The following is a 20,374-nucleotide window of genomic DNA, read 5'->3' on the forward strand; positions in this document are numbered from 1 at the left end:
GTGAAGGAGCGACGCTCCTGCAATCATCATCTCCAATCAGTAAGGGCCTTAAATAGGAGCAGCTTCCCGGAAGAAGATGGTTCTGATCTACAGTGGTACACTCTAGCTCAGTGCTGTGTCTCAAGTGTTTAACTTGTTCCTGATGCCTCTTCCATCTCTTTCTTCCTCCTAGAACCAGCTCTGACCTCTCTCTGAGAGTCAGATCCACCTGGACTACCTGACCCTCGCTGTTCTGCGAGGCCTAGCCTCGCCACCCTGCTGCTGCCTGTCCACCCTCAGTTACCTGCTGGAACTCCTCCACCTGGAAACCCCTCACTGTACCCTCCTCTGCTCATCTGAACCCTCAAACTGCAAGCCTTCACCAGGTTACACCATCATTCCTGTCATTATTCCTCTGTCTAACCGCTCGCCCATTTCTCAGTTCCTCCTCTGGCCCGGTTTCTTGCCGCTGGTCTACACCTCTCCATCCTCCCCCATTACACCTTATTGTTCAATAAATCTGTTAAACTAAGTATGGTGTCCATAGTTGTTGCTTGCCTTCGAGTCCTGGTACCTCTCATGACACAGATTTCACTTATAACAAGAAATTTTTTCTCGTGTTATAAGTTAATTTATCTGTCAATGGGACAAGTACTTTTTCTTAAATATTAAGAAACTGTCTACTTAAAACAATCTTCTCTCTTGCTGAGAAGATAATTTTAAGTTAGTTTGTGTTATTTAAAGTGTACTACGATATTTTCACCAGTAATACTTGGTAAAATTGTGTGTTTTTGCGGTGTGGGTCTGGAAGACGTTTTGAATAACCAAAATAAATAAACAAAACAAAAATAAAATGGATGATGAATTCTGTCAACAAAATTACCCATTAAAACCGGGACTAGTTGAGACCAAAGCACCAGACTGAACCCTTCTGTCATCTAGTCTTTGGTAGAAAAAGAGACACAAGAAAAACAATCATACAAATGAAAATTATTGCGCTCATCTTAATTTATCATGCAATTAATTGATTTATTGCTTATTGCCCCAGGCTTATATCAACATCAGGCCACTGCATCCTGCTGCATATCCCTTCATTTTGTTGCATCTCACTGAGAAAATACCTCCAGCTGCATCCCGCTACACCTTCCTGCACTCATTTGCATTCTGCTGCTGTTTTCTGTTTCTTACTACAACCAGCTTCATCATTCTGCTCTCTGTTTATATCCTAACACTTCCTACACTGCAAAAACACAAAGTCTTGCCAAGCATTTTGTCTAGTTTCTTGTGCAAATATCCTAGTACACTTGATATGAAACAAACTAGCTTAAAAGTAACGTTTTATAAACTAAGTAAATAATTTAATACCGATTTTTGATTTTTATTTTTTTTTTAAGTACTGGTCCACCGGCAAATTTCTTTCACTGGAACTGAAGAAAAATGTACTTAAGACAAGTTTATCTTGATGAAAAGTTAGTTTGAAGTTAGTTTTGTCTTATTTCTAATGTACTAGGGTATTTGCACCAAAATAAAAATACTTGGTATGATTGTTTTTTGCAGTGCGCTGTTTGCTACTACATTATACTCCACTGTGAAAAATCCTTCTTTATTCCTCTGTATCTTGCTATAATCAATAATCAATCATATGAAAATTTTTAATAATTTACATGTGCCTGATTTATCTTTAACAATTATTTTAGTAATTCTATCGATTCTATACATTACTTTGATGACTAATTAATTAATCGGATAAACATTCTGCTGATTTTCCATTTCTATTTTATATAATATTAGAAACACATCAAAAGATGCAAATAAATAATTTTAATTCCTTTTTAAATAAGAACATAAACATTTTATTGTCTATTAAATGCAAAACACAATAATTCTTTACTGTATTATTGATCATTTGTAGCAAAGGACCAACATATGAAAAGTTCAGGCCTTCCTGTTCAACTGATCTGATCATTTTTTGTATTAACTATTTAATAATAGGATAGATGAATAGATTCGTTTACAGAATTTGAACCAGGTGAAGCTAAAATTATGAAAAGTTCTGGGAAAAACATATTTCCAGATAAAGATTTTTTATCCTAATTGAATGTTTACATATTTTGTACAGTTTTAGTTTAATTTCTGCTCTGATTGTGTTGTTCTCTCAGCAAACGGCCCGTTTTGAGTCTCCATTTAGAGATTAATTGATTTCTAAATTAGTTGACGGTTATTTTAAAAAAATCGATTAATCGTTTCAACCCTAGAGCACGCAGTTGTAGATCTAAAGTTGAGCTTTAAAGAGAGCAGCAGCCGTGCACACAGACTGCAGGCAGAGCTGCTTCTTTGTGATTCAGCCGTTCATAAATCCTCCCTGCAGACAGCTGAATGTGCAGTCTCTGTGTGTGTGTGTGTGTGTGTGTGTGTGTGTGTGTGTGTGTGTGTGTGTGTGTGTGTGTGTGTGTGTGTGTGTGTGTGTGTGTGTGTGTGCGTGTGTGCGAGTGTGGAAGCTTTGTGCTGAGTCAGACCTGCTGAAGCAGCCCACTCCTGAAGGCTCGCTGTGAATCCACATACTGACCATCATCATCATCATCATTTGCTTAGATTATCTGCTGCGTCCGTGAGGATCACCAGAACAGCTACGAGTCACGTTTCCATCCTGATCTTGTGTTTTGCAATCTGTCTCTGCTCCTTTTTGTCCAATCACATGGCGGTTTAAAGGAGGAGTGACCTCTCAGGACTGACTGTTATTTCTGTTTCCGTTCAGGACTTTAATTTAAAATGGCAACATAATGTAAAATCAACCTTCCTATTCAGTCATCAAAAACACACCTGGAGCGTTGCCTTAATTCTTTCAGACATGTTTGAAAGAACCCTTTAATCTCCATAGCAACCATTCAGCTGTGGAAAACGCCTGGATAGACCAAGCCCCGCCTTCGACCTTCCCTAAATCGGCTCCTTCAAACTCGCCAGCAGCAATTAGCAAACATCTGTTCGAATTGCACATCAGCTGAGCTCATTACACAAGCTACTTCTTCGTGCAACGTTGCAAAAACATAAAATATTACCAAGTATTTTTGATCTAATTTCTAGAGCAAATATTTTAGTACATTTGAAATAAGACAAAATTTACTTACAAGAAACTTTTCAGCAAAAAATAGGTGTTAGTTTTAAGTCAATAATTCCTTAATATTGATGTGAAAGTACTAGTTCCACTGGCAGATTATTTCACTTAAAGCAAAACATTTCTCCTGTGTTATAAGTGAAATAATCTGCCAATGGGACAAGTACGTTTTACAAGAATATTAAAGAATTATTTACTTTAAAAAAGCTCATATTTTTTGTTGAAAAGTTACTTGTAAGTTAGTTTTATCTTATTTCAAATGTACTAAAATATTTGTGTTGGAAATTTGACCAAAATTACTTGATAATATTTTGTTTTTGCAGTGAATGCTCGAAAAAACAGTGTGAAATAGTTAATAGGGGACTAGTGATGAGATAACTTCCTGAAGGAGGGGGGTTGGAACGAGCAGGACTTTCTTAAAGAGACAGAGCCCCAATTACAAAATCTAAATTTGTTCATATATATATAGCAGTTTTAAAACAACTGAAGTTACTTGACTGTGTTATAAATTGCCACTATTTGCCTGGAAAATAAATAATACCACTTTTTAAAAAAATCCTCATCATCCTCCCGTGTTGCACTTCACATCATCTTCCTCCATCCAGCTCTATGTTGCTCTAATGTGCTGCATCCTGTTCCTTCCCAATCCTGATACATTCTAGTCCATTAAGATCTACTCTCTACATCCAGCAATATTCTGCTGCAACCGGCTGAATCCTGCTTCATTGTGCTTCTAGCTAACTCTGGCATATTGACAGAAATGTTAACATGCACTATTTCTGTAATCAATACAATAAATTACAAAGTTTTTAAGAGTTTAGTTTGTATCACTAAACTGCACTGGATTTAATTACATTTTCAAATTTACTGATACTTTTTGATAATTTCTTAACATCGGGTGATATGTACTTAAGATTTTATCAAAATATTTTGTGATTCTATTGGGAAATCTTTTTTTTTTTTAAAGTACGACTAGAGAAACATTTATTTCTTTTTTTTTAAGCAACTCACTGAAAAAACAAAAGTAGTTTCTGGTGCAAAATGTAATGTCTTAGTACAGTTGAAATAAGAAAATAAGACAAAGCTAACTTATAACTTTTCAGAAAGATATGAGCTTGATTAGAGTCAATAACGGTCATAGGGCTGTTACCTAGCAACCCAAGCCAAGCCCCGCCCGTCACCTAGCAACCCAGTTCTAGTTCCTCTGGCACATTTTTTTGCTTACAACATAGAAAATGTCTTAATATAAATGAAATTATCTACCAGTGTAACTACAACTTTTTCAGTTTGAGGAATTTTTAACTAAAAACGTTTTTTTTTCTTACTTCTAAGTTACTTCTAAGTTATTTTCATATTTCAAGATTACTAAGCTATTTGTGCTACAAATCAGAACAAAAATACTTATATTTAAGGTTTTTATTGTATTTTTTGCAGTACTGTATGGTATTTGCATACAGTACTGCAAAAAATTTGCAACACATGTTCACATACTGTACTTAAATAAGCTAAATTTATATCACTAAACTGCACTGGATATAATTACATTTTCGAATTTACTGATACTTATTGATTAATTTATTATTTTACACAAATAGATGAGAAAGCAGTAAAAACACAATTTCTAATTATATTGTCAGGTTTTTTTTTATGAACATCATTAATTTAAATTTACTGAAACAATATTTATCCAAAACTGTCCGTATTGTCAGGATTGCTGACTTTGCTATTTTCTTCACTGTTTTTCCAATGAAAGTATCAATAAATACGACTTAATGCAGTTACTGTGTGCAGTTTAGTGATATAAATCTCACTTCCTTACAAATAGGAATGTTTTTCAAAAGCTGTATTTGCGTTTGTGGGGCTATGCTTGCTGTCATATTATCACTTTTACCACTAATTATTGTGATAAAACTTTAAGCCCATATCATCCACCAATACTTTTTCTTGCGCCCTGCAGTTAACGTAGAACAGGTTATCATATTTTTCTCCATTTGCAGCAGTGAAATCCTCAGATTATTTAAGCCGCAGAAACGCTGCAGAGAGGCAGATTAAAGAGGAAAAAATGCTGGTAAATCTGATTCCAGAAATGACCGGCAGACATCCCAGAGGAGATCCTGATAAACATCCTGCTGTGACATCATCGTCTCCTCTTTTATTCGCAGACACGCTTCTCGCTGGGATCCGGAAACCTGAACTCTGAGGTCACCCAGAACCTTCATCCCGACGGCTGCCGATCCCTCCTCATCCTCTCCTGTATGGATCTGATGACGCAAACCATCAACTGCTGAATCAGATGCAGGACGAGAAGTTTTTATTTCTAATATTTCTCTTCAGATGGAAAGACCCAGTCTGTCCAGGTTGGAAACCATCAATGCTAACAATGTGAAAATACAAAATATATCGACTAGTTTCCAGTGAAAATATTTTTGTACACTTAAAATAAGTAGCTTTTCAGCAAGATATAGGAGCTTAATACCGATTGATTAAAAATAAGATTATTTCACTTAAGACATTTTTCTGTGTTTATGTGAAATAATTGCCAATTGAACTGAAACTTTATCAATATTAAGGAATTATTAACTTAAACAATCCCATATATCTTTTTTGAAAAGTTACATGTAAATTTGTTTTGTTTTATTTTCAGTGTACTAAGACATTTGTACTAGAAACTAAACCAAAATTACTTGGTAAGATTTTGTGTTTTTGCAGTGAACCAATGGGTTCAGTTTCGCCTCGGTGTTGGATGAACACGGATCAGAAAACCCGGCCTGCAGGCGGCCGAGGAAGTAGAAACTGGATCAGACACCTCACGTTTCAGGGAAAGCCAAGTGACCTGAGTCACACATTGAAACCCTAATAGCAGTCAAACAGGAGCGAGAAGCTGAATCAAAACAAAACCTGGAGAATCCAAAACACAAACTCTTAGTGGTGTTTGTGGTTAGTGGTGTTTTCCAGGCAGAAAAAGTAACAGGTTAATAAAACCTGGATATTCCTGGATATTCCACTAGTTTGACTGCAATAAATACAATTAACTTCTCCAGATGCAGCAGAACAGAAACATCGACTCAAAATTCAGAGTGAAAAATCAGAATCCGATGTTTTACTGCAACACTAAAGCATCACCCAAGAAGCAGATAAACGGCAGAAATCAGCCCATTTGTGTTTCTGCTGTTTCTCTCTGAGACGTTTATGATCATGAATCTTCAGTCTCTGTGTGATCGTTCTCTCTTCTGATCTCAGAAACGGTTTTATCTGCTTCGCTAACATCCAGGAAGGAAAACCGGAGGGATCAGAGTGATATTTACTGTTCCAGTCATGACGAGCAACTTTCAGAGCCGCTTCAGTTCCCATCAGCATTTCACGTTTTTTAAACAAAATGTAAAACAATTTTAACTTTTTACATTTTCTCTTGTTACAACACAAAGTGGTGCTTATATACGAATGAGATGAAAAATTATACATTATAATTAATCATGAAACCAAGGAACAGGGATTAATATGTGGGGAAGTTTGAAAAAGGTATTTGGATTGGAATGATTAATTTCATTAATCAACTAATTAAGTAGTTGATTGAATAATCAGCATACACATTTCAGCAAAAAAGCTGAAACAACACACTTGGCATATATTTAAGCCAAAATGTTGCAAAAATTATATATATATTGGATTTATGATTTTAAAAAAAACTTTTTCTATAAATATATTCTACCCATACTTACTTAATGTCATAGTTTTAGCTTTATTTGGTTCAAAATCGACATATTTTAATGATTCTTACGTAGTAAGAAAAAGGCTTAAGTGATAAAATAAATCTTCAGAATGTACCAATTGTTTATCTGATTTAGCAATCATCAAAAAATATTGATTACTACTATACGTGTTGCTTGCAGCCTTGAAAGGCTAGGCTATATAATAATGGCTCAATAAAAACAACAAAAAACAGTTTCCACAGTAAAACATTGTGTTTTATTGTGGAACATTCCACATTGCCATTGTATCATGGAATGGCAATGCTATTCTTGTTGTTTTTCTTTAGTAGGAACGTGGAATAAAAGTACATATTCACATTTTAGAATGTCCTAATCAAAGCTCAGGCCCAAATCCAACTGAGAATCGAAGAGATTTAATTTTTACAGGCAATTTGCATCTGATCTATCTGAGCTACATCGCTGTTTTTGGAAGAAAAAAATAAAGCTTTATATCTAAATTTGAAAAGCTGGTGGAGACAAAAGACTTGCAGCTGTAATTGGATAAAAAAAATGATTCCACAAAGCATCGACTCAGGTGGGAGAATATATCTGCAAGCCATACTTTTCAGACTGTTATTGACAGAAGACTTGAGACTGTTGAGTTTCACTTTCCAGAAGAACAGCTACCCTAAACATTCAACCAGAGCTACAATGATATGGTTTGAATCAAACTATACCCATGTATTAGAACGTCTTAATCAAAGTTCAGGCCTGAATCCAACTGAGAATACATTTTTAAAGACAATTTTCATTCAATCTGGTTGTTTTTTTTTTAGAGAAAAATGGAGGGGGGGGTCTAAATTTACAAAACTGACAGCAGCTGTATCTGGAGCCAAAGGTGGTTAAATAAAACATCAGGAGAAGTAAGTATATCTGCAAGCCACACTTGTCAGATTGTATTAAATACTCTACCATCTGCTTCACAAATAAGTGTTTGGTCTATCATTATTTAAACTTTCCAAGTTTCATTCTGCAGGAATTTATGGTCTGCAGAAGAACAGAGCGATCCTAAACAACCGCACTGTAATTATCTATTTACAGCTCTGACGGGTCCAAACTCAGCAACACGAGCAGCTCGGATCCAGAACCAGCCCTGCCGGATCTGGACCAGCACCTGGACGCTGATCTGGATCCATCCTGGCTGTTTTCATGACCAGCAGAATCACCTCCAGCTCCGAGGACAAACTGCAAAACAAAGAGCTCATCCTGCACAACCAGGCGTGTGGGCGGCACATGCACGCTGTCAGGCGCTCAGACTTTAAATTAGACGCTTTACGGTTCTGATGCGGTTCTGAGAGCTGCAGCTGCTGGTTCTGGTTCCAGCGGCTCGCCGCGGCTGCTGCACCGGCCCTCAACGCTTTGTTCCCCCGGCTGAGGGCGGAGCGGCGGCCGCTTCCTTTGTCCTGCTCCCCGCGGAGTAAAACAACCGTGTGAACCCGCCAACACAAAGACCCGCAGCTCCCGTGTGCGGTGGCTGGAGGCGCGTGCACAGCCTCGTGTCAGGCTTGTAAATCACACCCACGCACGGCTGGGTCGCAAGTTCCAACCGGACTCACCCAGCGGCTCCGAACCGCCGAGGAGACACCCTCACTGGGACGCATTCAGCCGCAGCGGCCGCTTCTGGAGACTCACCGGCTCCTCCTGCACGTCCACGGCCCGTCACAGGTCACAACGGCTCCGCATGGCGCCGAACCGGGGTCTGAGCTGGACCGTCACCGAGCGCTGCGGGTTCCGCATGGATCCGAACCCGGGTCTGAGTGTGGACATGGAGCGCGTTCTGTGATTCAGGAGCTGCTTTGTTGACATCGGTTCGATGACGTCATGGTTTCCCTCATTCACAATAACAACCCCCCCACCCGCTCCTCACTCAGCACTACACACACACACACACACACACACACACACACACACACACACACTCAGCACCTTGGGATTTACAGCAATATATCCATAGAGGAAATAAAAAGCTGTTTAAGTTTTTTATAACTAAATCTCGTAATCCATAAATAATTATATTAATGCATAACAGAATTAGATACCAAGTAATGCTACTTCATATACTTTTAATCAAGTAAAAATAAAAATAGCTGCCAAAAAATATAATAAGAGTAAAAACGCTACAACTGCTAATATTGAAAATTACATCATCGTAAGGAACAAACTCTTCAGTTATGTGGACATTTTGTATTTTAAGGATAAAATGAAAATAATTCGTTTTGTAATATAAATCAGGCAAAGTATATATTTTTTCCAAATCTTTCAATATACAACTTTAGCAGAAGCTACAAGTTTTTTTTTATTTTGAAATAAATTTGTTCTTCATTCAGTGAAGTTGCTCAGTGTGTAGAGCAGACATTTTACTCAAGTAAAAGAAGCGATGCTTCATAATAAAATTACACAAGTAAAAGTAAAATGTACAGCAAATTAAAAATACTCCTAAAGGTAGTTTTCCCCCAAAAAAAGTTACTTACGTCGATCTAAATGAGTAAATATATTATAACAGCTTAAATCTAATGGAGCTTCTGTATCCAAACATATTAACAGAAAGTTTAGTGGAAGGAAGAATTGTATACAAAGTGGTATATCATCCCTCCAGAAAGATTTTACGAGTCAGTTTTAAAATTTTTGTGCCTACTTGACATTGAAACATTTCAATCGCATGAATTTCCATCTTCTCTGACTGATCACTGCAACTCAACTGAATTTTGATAAAATCTCTTAGCTTCCTTCTAATTTAACTTCCTGTTTCACAACCTGCAAGATGAAATCACGTGTGCAGGGCCTTTTTGGACCCAAGGTATATTTTCATTTGGGGCCCCTCTTAGGAACAAGTCAACACCAAGTGCTTCTTGATTCCTAAGCTACTGTGTGCAACATACCTGCCATCATTTGTAATTAGCTAACCAAACAATTTACATTAATTAGGGACAAATTAACCCATTATTTGTGTACCAACCATAAATACGATATGGAAAAACATTTTATTCAATGTTATTTTAAAAATACATCGTCATCATGCCAGCTTGGTGCTCTTGAGGGCCCCCTGGTGGTGGGCAGCCCGCTCTGCATGTCTGACATGCAGAATTTGATTCTGAAAGTTACATCTGATTGCAAATTGAATGTGGTCTCAAAATAAAACATTAAAACAAAACTTGTGTACAAACCACTACCATCAGTTTGTTGCTGCATCTGACATTTTTATTAAAACGTGTTTGTTGTTCATTTAGCGAACTTACTTCCGGTGGGTAAAGTATCCAGAAATTAGTAAGATTAGTAAGATATTAGTAAAATATCAAACATTTTTTGATATTTTATAAAAACATTACTGAAAAAGGTGTATAAACCACTTAAAGAACAAAAAGTTGTCCAAAAAATTACGTAAGTAAATGTAACTAGTTACTGCACACGTCAGACTCAGAACCGTCACATTTTGCAACTCTCTCATCAGAACCAGCACCAAACTTCTCTAAAAAAACTTCTCTAAGATCCCATGAAGAAGAACATTTTAACTCTTTCAGACTGAAAACTGAAACGCTTTTGTTTCTCCAGCAGAAAACTGGAGACAGAATCAATTTTAAAATGTTCTCTAAGAAAGACTGACACCTGCTGGTCTAAAACAGAAGTACACAATGTAAATAAAGTTTGGTGTAAAATTTATTTTGTTACAGTAATTGTTCAACATTTTGTAAAGGAAAGTTTTTTTTCTCTATTGCAGTCAGCTTGAATGGGTAAAAAAAAAGTATAAAAATACAAAAAGTAGATAATTTAAGAAGTTCAGTGGGGGAACTTTAGTAAAACCAGTGCTGACATTTCTCCAGCTTTTAGTTCTGTAGTTCTTTAGCTGATCTGAGGATGATCAGTTCCTTCAGACCCAACTGTGAAGTTCATCTGTTCACCTCAGGATCAGTTTCGCTCTGGACCGGCTCCACTACAGACTGCTGGTGAGCTGCTGAAGAAACAGGTCCAGGGTGATGCAGGTCAGGACCCAATACGTTACATCTGAGCAGAATCAGAGGCAGGAACATGCTGGGTCTCAGCTGTAGGGCTGGTTCTGAGTCTGGATCAGAGTCAGCCTGCTCCTCAGGTCCTGGCAGACGGCTGACAGGCTGCTGTTGTCCTCCAGCAGCTTGTTGTGTTCCTGTATGAGGCGTGAAGAGGTCTGCTGCTCCTTCTGCTCCTGCTCCAGCTCCGCCATAAGCTCCTCTCTGAACAGAAACCAGCAGAACCGGGTTGGTTGGAAAAACTCTTTCACTAGAGCAGCAGATAACCGAGTGTTTCAGCAAAAGTCTTTCACATGCAGATACAAGCAAGGGTCTCGCTTTTTTGAAAAGAAAACAATGTTAGCCACAAAAAAAATCAAGATGGCCGCCACGATTTTTCAAGATAGCCACTAAAATTCTGATAGAAACTAAATGTATGGATTAAAATCAGCAACATATTTTGAAACATAATTTTTATTTTATTTTTTCTTGATCTTGTGTTTCCTTTTCCCATTTTCAAAATAGTCATCATGCTTGTAATGGACCACTACTTTGCTAACCACCACAACCGCTAACCACATGAAAAATTATCAGAAGCTAAAGTTAAACATATTAAAAATCTACCATAAGCTAATTCTAAACCACTAAGCACAGAAAACTATTAGCTAAAGCTAACGCTAAACTGCTAAATCCGTAAAAAAATGAGCATAAGTTAATGTTTAACATATTAAAAAACTAGCAGAAGCTAGTTTTTAAAAAGAAAACTAGTGCTAAACTTTTTAAGTGCTAAACCAATAAGCACTTAAAATTATTAGCCAAAGCTAACGCTAAGCCGTAAACATATAAAAAAAATTAGTGTAAGCTAAAGCTAAACACATTGAAAAATTAGCAGAAGCTATCACTAACCATTAAGATGATCCTCAGTTTCTGATTTTGCAACATATTACTTAAAATTGTATGAGCAGGATAACAAGACAAAGTTCATCCAAATCATGAAATTGGAGAATATTTTTGGGCAATTATCAGTTTAAAAGACTCAAAAACGGCTGCCATCTTGAAAAATGAGTTTACTGCAACAGTGATAGTTCAGGTGGCCATAATGACACTTTTCTAAACTAAAGTCTCAGGAAGATATAAAACGCTCTGTTAGGTGGAGGAAAACGTACTTCCTGTTCAGAAGGTGTGCAATCTCGGATTGGACTCTCAGATATTCCTGAGCCATTCGTATGTGCTGCTCAAACACCATCATGGACTCGTGGGAGTTTGGACAAGGAGCCAAAGGCTGAAACAAGAGAGACAAATACACAACAAGAAGACGGTGAAGACCAAGGATCCAAGAAGAGTTTTTGTTCGTTAATCAGACATTGATACACCAATAAGTGGGACATTTTTCACTTTTGTTACATTTAAAACAAAGTGAACAACAGTGAGAACACATGGAAAGTAATCTACAGTCCAGAACCTATAAGAAAATCCCAGTGATGTGAACGTACCTGTAACTGATGGTCCAATTTCAGGTAGACGGAGGGAACCGGGCTTTCTGATCCCTCAGTACCTGAACACAAAGTAACATTAAGAAAGTCAGCAATAAGAAGCATAAAGTAAAACTTAAGTAACAATTAAAGTTGGACTTAAAAAGTAGCATTAATACAAATGTAACAGTAACTAAAGATGCAAATTATGTAACAAACAGTAAAGTTAACTAACATGACAATGAACGACTGTTATAGTTACAATAAAGTAACACTAAATTTAAGTTAAAAAACCTCAAACTTAGTTCATTAGACTTGTTATGTGACTCAACGCTGATGATCCACCTGGAGGAGGAGCTCTACGTGAACCTCACCTGTAGGGCTAATGGTCATCCTCAGCTCTGATTGGCTGCAGGTGCTGACAGAGCTGCTGAAGTGGGTGGAGCTTTGACTCTCCAAGCTGGAGGTTCTGGAGACAGCGGCCCACCGAGCCTGGAGGAAAGAATCAAAACATCAGCTGCGTCCAAGTTACTAATATTCACAAATCACTGGCTAAACTCTGCTAATGTGAAAAAAAAAAAAAAAAAAACACACAGCTGGGCAGCTGTGGCATTTACATGAAATAAGAAATTAAACTAAAATCGCACGTGAATAAGCTATTTCATGCGATAAAAATATGGATGTAAACAGTTACATGAGATTAAATTCATATGTTATCTATCAGCCATCAGAAGAGATGATAGTATCTTATGCAGGAGTTAGAGCGACAAGCCGCTTATGCGCGTGCAGAAACTGTCGTCGGTCATTCTACAGAACAGCTACTGATTCAACATTTTTGAATTAGATGACTTTTTATGAACTGTGCGATCCTGTGAGCAATCTGGTGGAGCTACTCGTTTTCCAAAAACAAAAACAAACCATCATCTTCCTACTTCCTGTCGTCTTTTTTGTTGATTTCACAATCAATCGAGTTTATTTTCACAGTTCAGCAACAAGGCAGTTCAAAGAGCTTCAAAGCATAAAAACACAGACAACAACTGAGAAAGCCAGTAAACATCACATTTTTCCATCTTTAGACATTAAAATGTTGATTAATGTTTCATTTATTATCCAAGTCTAAACAGGTGGGCTTTTAGTCTAGATTTAAAGGCGCTCAGTGTTTCGGCTGTTCTGCAGTTTTCTGAAAGGATGTTCCAGATTTATGGTGCAGAGAAGCTAGAATCTGTTTCTCCATGTTTGGTTCTAAAACAAATCTTTAATATATTCTGTATTGTTGTATCATTTTGTAAAACGTATTTTCGCCACTGGTTGGTCATGTGATGCATGTCGTGATGCGTACAGTTTTGCGAAATCCATCTAATTTGATACGGCTGAAAAACCTATCAAATAATGTGAGATTTTTTTTAATTACCGTGGTTCCATTCAGTGAGTTTATTTTAAATTTGTGTAGTTCTAAAGTTGATGGAAATTGGAGGAAGTGTCTGTTTTTTATTTCCTGTTACCTTTGGAGTTCTGGCCTGCAGCGGGATTCTGTTCTCAGTGTTCTGCAGCGTTTCTTCGCCGCCAGATGCAGAACTGTGTTTGGCGTCGTCGCTGCGATTGCTGTGAATCTTTCCATCAGCACACGAGCCTGAAAACAGGACACAAAACCCACAGAATCACCGATAAGTACCAGGAACATTTGTGGCCCCTGTACTAATTTTGTGCGGCCCTCAACTGCAGTTCAAAAATTATACAATTTGGCCCGTACATGCAGATGGACTTTTAATCTGAAATCAAGGTAAAAATTGCTACAAACATAATTTTATTAAACATGAAAATATAAAGTACAACACAAAGTATTTGTCTTTTTATAAACGAGTTTTAGCAAAAGGTAAAACCAGAATACTTTTACTGAAAAGCCAAGTTTTGCTTTTATTATTTCTTAAATTTTGCTAAAAAATAGCAAACATTTTGAGACGAAGTGACCCAATTAAACTGAAAACTATATACCTTTATTTTTCAATGCAGCAAACATGAAAATCTGCTACTAGGTTTTCATGTAAACCATTGTATTAGGGCCATTGTAAGAAGAAAAAGAACAGGAGTAAATCTTTGCCAAAACAAATCAGAAAGACATTTCCTTGAAAAAATAAATTTTTTAGTTTAATAGAAATTTTCTACAGAAAAAAACTTGATTAATCACTAAATTTGAGTTTTTGGCAGAAATTGACTCCTTTTGTTCTCATACCTGGTCATAAAAATCCCTTTAAAGTCTAAGATCTACGATAGATATCAGGCTACTTTTTTTACTTGAAAAGTTTTGGTTGGGTTTTTGGAACTGCAACAACTTTTGACTCTAAAAAATTTTGTCCCACGTGACAAAAACTTTGGACACGCCGGGTCCAAAGTGACTCCAAACGTGGGCCGATAGGCAGCAACGTCTTTCCCACTCAGTAGCTCCATACCAACAATACCGTACTGCTGTTATGGTCTTACAGCAGAACATTATACAATGGAATCGGACCGACCCGTTCAGTGGAATCGTTACCTGTGCTCGTTGCGGATGAGGAGCCACTTCTGTTGGATGATGAAGACTGGTGAGGAAGATTGAGGGGTTCATCAGAACCTGGGAAGTACTGGAAGCACAAACATGTAATCAGAGGCGGGAAGTAACTAGTTACATTTGCCGGAGTAAGTTCAGGGAAAAAAGAGTATTTTTACTTCTTCTTGAGTAACTTTATGATGAAGTACTGCTACTCTTACTTGAGTAAAATCTCTGGATACTCGACTCACTGTGAGTAACTAAGTTTTGCTACTTGGATGCTCTACCCACCTCTGCATGTGATTAGACAACGTAACGGTGGTAATTGAACAAGTTTTATTTATATGATTTAAGCTGAGGGTGTTCAAACTGGGGCCTGCGGGCCATTTTCAGCCCTTGGACTTATTTTTTTCGGCCGCACAACCATAACTCAACAATAACTTCAGACAAAACTACAACTTTTAAATCAAAATCTACTTACAAAAATGTTAGTAGATTAAAGATGTTATCTTTTATAAGCTTTCTGGTTTTCTTCTGTTGTCATGGTAACTAGGACCACATCTGCTCATTGACTTGTACTCTATAAAGTGACATTTTGTGCACCTACATCTGAGTTTAATTGTTTTTTGTTTTTCAGTTTTCTTCAATCGAGCCAAGGAAAACATGCAAAAAACATTTTTCCAACTACAATGAAATTCCTACAAAAAACATCAGATTATTTCTTTGATTAAAACCGTTCACGCTAATTTTATTGTTGAGAAAGTTAAAAAGAGCAACATTTTTGATCATTTTAGTTTTTAAAATTGAAATGACATTTTCTGATCTTAAATGTGACTAAATGTTTGCACATCTCTGATTTAAAGGTTGCTGCAGCTGCAGGAAAGCCGTGCAGAGCGTTACCTTCATCAAGCTGCTCATGGTGTCCCGGACCTCGCTCATAGACGGCCTTTGACTAGGCTCTTTGTCCCAGCAGCGGGTCATTAGCGTCTCGATGGGTTCAGGGAGATCCTTGATCAGAGGAGGACGAGTTCCTGCATCACAACGACCCGGCAGTTAGCTTTGTATGTAGCAACATAGGCTACATTCATGGGACTCTTAACTCATATATGACCTATGACCCTGAATAAAATCCAGCCTGTACCACTTCCATATGAGAATTCAGACACGCATCTGATTTTTCTCCAAGCGTCTGCAGTCTTCAGCTTTTACGTCATGGATGTGAAATGTGTCATAATTCTGCACCAGAAAAGGCAGGATGTGGTAAATTAGGAGGTAAATACTGGCTGAAAATTATGATCATAAATTTATGAATGAAATTTGAGTCACTGCATAACATCATAATCCCACCAATTGAACATCTAAACAGACTTCTCTACAGACGTTGCCGTCAACATTTAGTGAATAAGAGAATCGGATTTCAGCAAAAACAATGAAGTGAAATAAATCTGTATTGAGCAACTGCGTTGCCATGGTAACCCACCTCTGTGCACCGCCCACATGATGCAGAACGCCGATCCGCCGATCTCCTCGAAGGGCTTCCGGCGGGTGATGACCTCCCACAGGATGATGCTCCAGCTGAACACGTCACACTTCTCGCTGTAGTTACTCCCTGAAACATCAGGCAGGAGAGAAGCTGCAGCTCAGGGAACGACAGAGCAGTGCTTCCTTCACAAAAACGATCAAAACTTTGTCGAAAAAATTAACTTTCACAAGTGTAATGTTTCCATCAAGTAAGAAATGCAATTAAAATCACGTGAATACGCTTGTTCACATGATAAGTCATTAAAAATCATGCCGTGCCTCCAACAACTTCCTGCCGTCTTTTCTGCCAATAGAATCATCCGACTGCTGACCACTTACGTGATGCACAAAAAATTATTTCATTGCAGTTCTTTGCAAAATATTATGATACGTCTTTTGCATAATTCTGACTTTGATCACAGAAGATTAAAGTCAGAATTCTGAGAAAAAAGTTCAAAATCTGAGATTAAAATCAGAATTATGAAGAAAAAAAAATCAGGATTCTGAGAAAAAAGTCGCAATTCTAAGAAAAAAGGAATTCTGAAGAAATGTCAGAAACCTGAGGAAAAAGATGAAATTCTGAGATTAAAGTCCGAATTCTGAGAAAACATCTTTACAGTGGTGCTAATCCTCGTCCGTAAAATATTATTTCAATATCTCAACTGAGTGCAAAAAAAATTGTTTTCTTTGAAATTGGCGCATTTCCTTAAAGCAAATTGATTTTTGTAATTCCACTTTGTGCGATTATCTGGAACCGCAGCTGACGGCAGAAACACAGCCGAAGCGCCTCGGACCTTCAAACACCTCGGGAGCCATCCAGGCGGCGCTGCCCTTGTTGTTGGTCATGTAGGTCTGGATGTCGCACGCCGTCCCGAAGTCACAGATCTTCAGCACCGTTCCCCGGGCAACGAGAAGCAGACTGAAACAGAGAGACAGAAATGTAAAAGAACCCAACAAAAACCAGAGGACCCTGATGCATCATGGGCCGCCGGTGCTTTTACTTTGGCGGTTTGAGGTCTCTGTGGATCAGCGCTTTGGGCTTCATGTTGTGCAGGTAGGCGACGCCGTCCGCGCACTGCAGGCACCAGCTCATGGCGTGGGCGGCCGTGTAGTGAGGCAGCGGGTCGGCGCTGTGCAGGACTGCAACACAACAACACTAAACTTAAAGATAACAAACATTTTAAAAGTTATGATTTAATTACTGAGTTTTCCAATTCGGCCAAGTGTGGAAAAGTGACAGTAAATTTGGTTGATAACCTGATTTAAACGTGACAAAAGAGACAAAACTGGAATAAATCTGAAATGTATGCATCTTTTCCTGTTTTGTTGTGTGTTTCTCTAAAGAAAATGATAAATAAGTAGCCCTACTTTAAAATGTTTTTACTCCAGTAAAAGTAAAAAGTAGCCAAGAAATTACTCAAATAAGAGTAAGAAAGTATTTGTTAAAAAGTCTACTCATTGTTGGTATTTTAATAATTTACAAAGGTAACAAAATATAATCAGACAAAATAATTTCCAAATCAGTTTCTTTCAATAAAAAACTTATGAAACTTTAACAGAAACTGTAGGTGTGTCTGTGTCTGGTGAATCTTTGGTTAAAAGATGTTTGTTTTTCATTCAGTGAGTAGAAAATCCAGAATTTTTACTAAAGAATAGAAATAAAAGTAAAAAGTACAGCCTAACAATACATAGTTATTGAAGTAAATGTAACTAGTTACTCTGTGAGTAAGACAATCAGAAGAGACTCACGGTTGTATAAAGAGCCACATTCTGCGTACTCCATCACCAGACAAACCTGACGACACAAACGAAAAAAAAGATTGAAAAAAAACAAACATGACCCACCGTGGAGCAATTTAATTCTCTATTTGTTCAACATTTTGATGAAATATGGAGAGAAATAATCATTAAATGCTCAAATCTGGGCCGAATAATAGATTCTACTTGAATCTATTATTTACTAAATGATGCTAATTGATTGTTAACTTAAGAAATATGGCAGATTATGACTCAAATCTAACTTATTTAAGCTTTTAATTTACTCCAGAACTCTCAGCTCATTTTATAGTTATAAACAGAACCAGCAGAAACTCGTGGTAAATGTTTCAACGATCTGTCGGGTTCTCACCGGGTCGTCACAGGAGCCGTACAGTTTCACAATGTTGGGATGACTGACCCGGGAAAGCTGCCGGAGCTGCACACATGCAACAAAAACAGGTCCAAATGAAAATAAAAACAATTCACATCAGCAGCAACAAAGACACAGGGATTCATCTGGGTTTTCTAAGGTTCTGTTCAGAAATGAGTAATAATTACATCTATGAATCAAATGTACTAATATTGGAAATCAGTTCAGAGGAACACAGACATTCACCTTTAAAAGCAGATAAAAGAAATGAATATATTAAATATTGTCTTGTAGCATTTCCAATTTATGCTACATTAATTTCTAATTGTGTAAAATAAAATTAATCTTTAAAAAATATAATAAAATTGTAGCATATATCCTTTACAATGCAAGAATGTTTTTATTTTAAGATTTTATTATAGAATAATAAAAAAAAGTATATTGTTTTTATGACCTTCAACTCTGGAACAAACAGTTCCTTTAGATAAATGAAAATATTTTCATTGTTTACAGTCGCCTTTGATTTAACAAAACAGTCTGACTAATAAACATGTTTCTTTTAAGCATTTTAACAATGGTTTCTTATTTTCTCCCTGCTTTTTGTGTGAATGTTGATAATCATTTACGGCTCAATAGGTTCTCTTTTACCCCAAAAAGTACATTAAACTCTGTAAACTACATTTTAAATAATTGATATTTTCACTGAGGTTCAAGTAAGTTTTGCAGCCCAGTGCAGATTTTATTTACTAAAAATAAACCAAAAAGGGCTTTTTGGTCAGTAAAAGGATCCGAACTGGCTCCCCATCAAACATCAGCGTTGCTTAAACTGGACTGAACCTGGATCTCACCCCGGTCAGTGTCGGTTCTGACCCATAAATCATGGATCCGTACCTCCACCAGGAAGGCGTTTCTCTCTGCGTCGCTCTCGATGGTTTTGATGGCCACATCTTTTCCTCTCCAAACAGCCTTGAAGACCACACCGAAGGTTCCTCTGCCCACAGCCTGCAGCCACACACACACGGAACCTGGTGATGGACCCGCTGATCCGAACCGTTCACCGTTACGCAGGAACTTCACAAGCTCGGCCCTGAACCTCGCCTCGAACCTCTTCTCGACTGCAGAACCAGAACTTACCGCCTCGAACAGGATATCATCGTACTGGATGTCCTCAAACACCATGGTGCCCCCTTCCTCTGGGCCGAATCGGAACCAAGCCGCTGCTCCGCCGCAGATCCAAAGCACCAAAACAAACTATCTGCAGTTTGAGGAAGTGGAGTACTTTAGCAGCAGCAGCCTGGATGTTTAAAGTCCGGGTGTTCCTGAACGCCTCACGGAGGCGGAAGAGAACAGTGCTCCAGGTCATCACGTTCATACATCACATCCATTCCACTGGCTTATCTTACGTCTCTGTGATCTGAGTGGATTCATAGAATTTACGTGATTTAATTTAGGTTCCTAAACGCAGCTTTACTTGAAGACAAAAACGTCCATTAGGGGGCGACAACACATCAAATTTCCGTTTATATCTCCATTCCGTCACCTTCCTAAAATAATGGTCATTTTTTGCCAAAAGGGATTTTGACGAAATAATAATAATAATAATAATAATAATAATAATAATAATAATAATAATAATAATAATAATAATAAAAAACACCTCTTTCTTGCCAAAAGATTACTAAGGCAAACATTTTAATTAAATTAAAAATAAATTAATGATAACTTTTGGCAAAAAAATGACTTGAGCCATTATTTTAGGAAGGTGACGATTTGTGTGAAGCCAGTTCTTTATTATACAGATCGTTTATTAAATTTCAAATCTTAAAATTTATACACATGCTTTATGTTTAAATAAGCTGTTTCAGTTTAACAAAAAGAAAATGAACTTTTACAAAGAGATAATGGATTT

The 20,374-nt window shown here is 37.4% G+C and overlaps 1 protein-coding gene and 1 pseudogene across 3 annotated transcripts in view; both read right to left on the reverse strand.

Annotated features, from left to right (window-relative positions):
- bach2a (BACH transcriptional regulator 2a) overlaps nucleotides 1-8,689 on the reverse strand; it is a 20,855-nt gene extending 12,166 nt beyond the window's left edge. Inside the window, exon 1 of one of the 2 annotated variants that reach the window (XM_008400107.3) lies at nucleotides 8,473-8,689. The gene's annotated coding sequence lies outside the window, so the exon portion shown is untranslated. Of the gene's footprint in view, nucleotides 1-8,396 lie in introns of both variants that reach the window. The other variant, XM_017302369.2, reaches the window with a different exon arrangement.
- A 1,787-nt stretch (nucleotides 8,690-10,476) lies between these two features.
- On the reverse strand, nucleotides 10,477-19,967 carry LOC103458953 (mitogen-activated protein kinase kinase kinase 7-like; annotated as a pseudogene). The gene is made up of 14 exons (XR_014085806.1): nucleotides 19,600-19,967; nucleotides 19,357-19,467; nucleotides 18,466-18,531; nucleotides 18,087-18,132; nucleotides 17,339-17,477; nucleotides 17,132-17,256; nucleotides 16,297-16,425; nucleotides 15,717-15,847; nucleotides 14,823-14,910; nucleotides 13,795-13,922; nucleotides 12,667-12,784; nucleotides 12,314-12,375; nucleotides 11,987-12,102; nucleotides 10,477-11,045 (listed from the first exon to the last, which is right to left on the reverse strand). The product of XR_014085806.1 is annotated as a mitogen-activated protein kinase kinase kinase 7-like (transcript).
- Between the last annotated feature and the right edge of the window lie 407 nt (nucleotides 19,968-20,374).

Source organism: Poecilia reticulata, chromosome 22 (genome assembly GCF_904066995.2).
Source record: "Poecilia reticulata chromosome 22, P_reticulata-male-v2, whole genome shotgun sequence".
Taxonomy (NCBI): Eukaryota; Metazoa; Chordata; class Actinopteri; order Cyprinodontiformes; family Poeciliidae; genus Poecilia; species Poecilia reticulata.